Raw genomic sequence first — 3,002 nt, forward strand, 5'->3', positions numbered from 1 at the left:
TGTCAGCCGAAATATAATAGACAAAGATTTTATTTTTATGTTTCAAACCTGAATAAAATTATGTTTAATACTATATAACTGTTAAAATAAACCACTATGAATTATTATATAATCAAAGAAAATAATTCATTATGAACTTAGGAATACTAACTAACAGTCATGCAGTTGTATTAAAATTTAAAGTACATATAACAAACAACATCATCTACCATGACATTTTAATTTAATAGCTGGAGTAACTTCTTATTATTTAAAATATGTATCAGTTAAGCATATCAAAGATCACCGAAAGCATAGTAGTAAAATATCCCAGCCCTTATACAATGTATGATAATATAGCGAGCAAAATGTCATAGTCCTAATAAAAATGCATGCTTGCAAACAAGAAAATAATTTATTCGTCCGATACAACGTAAGACTAACATATCGCATGCACAGTTTTAGCTGTAGGTAAAGTTGGTCACTGTTTCATCAAAGGGTAGGATATTTATATGTAAAACGACAAAATAACCGGAAGACACAGATACTGCACGCTCCCTCTAGTTGACAAATGAGTTTTTTTCTTCACCAAATCTTTAAATCTGTATACGATAACCTGCCTTCATTTCTATTTACAAGGACGGTTTATCACTTTGTTATAGGAGATTATACATGTATTTTAAATTGCTGAAGTTGGAAGATACTTGCCTTGGATCGCCAGATAGTAAGTGTTCTTTAAAAAATGTTAGGTATGCCATGAAATTGCATTTATTACCATATTAAACGCAATGTTATCATAAGCTAGATTCTCAATTTATTGATATGTTTTCAGGTATTTGCATGTATATGTAGAAAGTGGAGAGATATTTGTACCATAACCATATATATTTTAGCGGTTGGATTTTTTTTTAGATTTTATTGCTTATATTTTATTATTTTTTAATATGTTTCTGGCCTATTTATAGATCGCAGTTGCTAAAAGACCTGGAATAATTTATAGCTTAAAGTATTATATGACCACTTGTCAGTTGTGGATGATTGCCGTATAGATGTAGTTAATTCATGTATGTCCGACACACTGACGTATACACGTTGGAGGTTCGTTCTGGTCATTGCACAATACCATGTCTTAACAAACTTTAACAATTCAAAGCATTCTTTGATTCGGTATTGTTCATGTTTGTTTTGTTCTTGGGTTATAAATGTAAATATTATATGTGTACCTTATTTTATTCTACTGTAGAGGTATGATGAACCACTACGGTGGCCTGTATTCACTTGTTTCTACGTCCTCTGGTCTGATGTGAAGAGTTGTATAATTGACAATTATACAACATCTTCAAATTTTTATATTGACAACTAGAAAAAAAAACCTAACACAGCCACTAGTTCTTGTGTTTGTCCCGATTCGTCAGTGGTCATATTTTGTCTTATATTGAAATTAATCATGTTTTGTTTAATTCACTCGTCATTTGCGGCGTTTTGTTCTGAAAGAAGATCTGGGAACGATTTAGAGCTTTGCACATCGTAAAAGCATATGCCTAAACAGTTGAAGACTGTTTATTGAACGAAGTCATTTGTTTTGTTTTGTTAGGGGGTCGTTGGGTTGTTGTCTCTTTGACATTCTCTTTTATTCATCTCAGCTCATATCATGTTCTTTTGTACAGTTTTACAAAATATTCATAAATTTACAAACTATGCAATGTAAAACTTGTTTCGAAACATTTATATTTAACATGAATGCTTTGGTAAACTTGTATTGATTGGTTGCTGTCTTATCGACGTTAACGCATTATCTTTTAAAAATGTTCATGTAAGAACCGGAAGATATGTTCGAAGTTAAATGTGTTAAAAGACATATGTTGCTCTTGTATTAATCGAAACCTTGCTAAGATTTGATGTGTTTTAAAACGTTTCCATGCACGACTTTAGAAAAGTATCCGCCTTTAATAGTAAGTGTATATCTGGTTTTCAGCCTCGTGGTCTCTTTTGTACACTGAACATTAGTGAAGTGGAATTAGTTTTTGATCTGAAAGCGTTAGGATTAACTGGTCTGGCATTCAACATTGTAATCTTGACTTAGCATTGTTTATAGCATAATTCCTAAAACAGACCAGACTAGTAATTTATCTGAAGTGACATTCGACAGGACAGTAGACATTACATTCAATATGTTATTTGCTGTTTTGATGCATGTCTGTCGCAATCCTCCATCACTTGGAGACACAAACTTACTTATCGTTGTAATTACCTTCTTACAATCGTCAATCTTTTCAATTATTTCTAAGAATTCTACTGATTGATCACGGCCCAGATTTTTCTCCGACTTTGTAATACATTACTTATTATATATGAAACAAAAGTATTTTTGGTTTTGAACAAAACGTTGAATCTGTAGACATGATGCTTCAATTTCGAAATAAAATCCAAGCTACATGTATATAAGCTCATTAAGGTCGTGACCTTCAACTGACAAGTAGTAGATAGAACCATAGTCCTTCATAGACTAGTGTGAAGCATATTAGTGTTAGTATATGATTATCAAAATTATCATTTACATATATATCACCTCAATTCATCTTGAGATTCGTTTTCGGGAAGACTTCAAAAGTCTTAATTAGAAAATATTATTTAAATCTAAGAATCTCTGTGTGAGAGTTGTCTCATTGACAATCATACCACATCTTGTATATCAGTTGCCACTAACGGAAATACATAATGTTTGCCTGGAGAGAACCACTGACCTGTGACAATCCTGGTTAACTAATATTGGAGTCGTAGGCACATTCCACGTACTAGTTGAACTAACAACCTCCGTGTTGACAGGCTAACGATACATTAGGCAGCAACCACTTGATTTTCGGGGTTCGGGGGGGGGGGGGGGGGGGGGGGGAGGCTATAGATTTTTTTGGAAAAAAAAGTTTGTTTCCAGTTTTTGGAGAAAAAAATAATTTGTGTTTGACCCTGAGAAAAAAAAATATTTATTTCACCCTCAGCTGCCACTATTAGTTATGCTAAAATTG

At 32.7% G+C, this 3,002-nt stretch overlaps 1 protein-coding gene across 1 annotated transcript in view; it reads left to right on the plus strand.

Moving 5' to 3' along the window:
* Positions 1-531: 531 nt before the first annotated feature.
* The window catches only part of LOC134723005 (protein-glutamine gamma-glutamyltransferase K-like), a 20,413-nt gene continuing 17,942 nt past the window's right edge, over positions 532-3,002 (plus strand). Inside the window, exon 1 of the mRNA XM_063586635.1 lies at positions 532-703. The gene's annotated coding sequence lies outside the window, so the exon portion shown is untranslated. The remainder of the gene's footprint in view (positions 704-3,002) is intronic.

The sequence above is a fragment of the Mytilus trossulus genome, chromosome 6 (genome assembly GCF_036588685.1).
Source record: "Mytilus trossulus isolate FHL-02 chromosome 6, PNRI_Mtr1.1.1.hap1, whole genome shotgun sequence".
Taxonomy (NCBI): Eukaryota; Metazoa; Mollusca; class Bivalvia; order Mytilida; family Mytilidae; genus Mytilus; species Mytilus trossulus.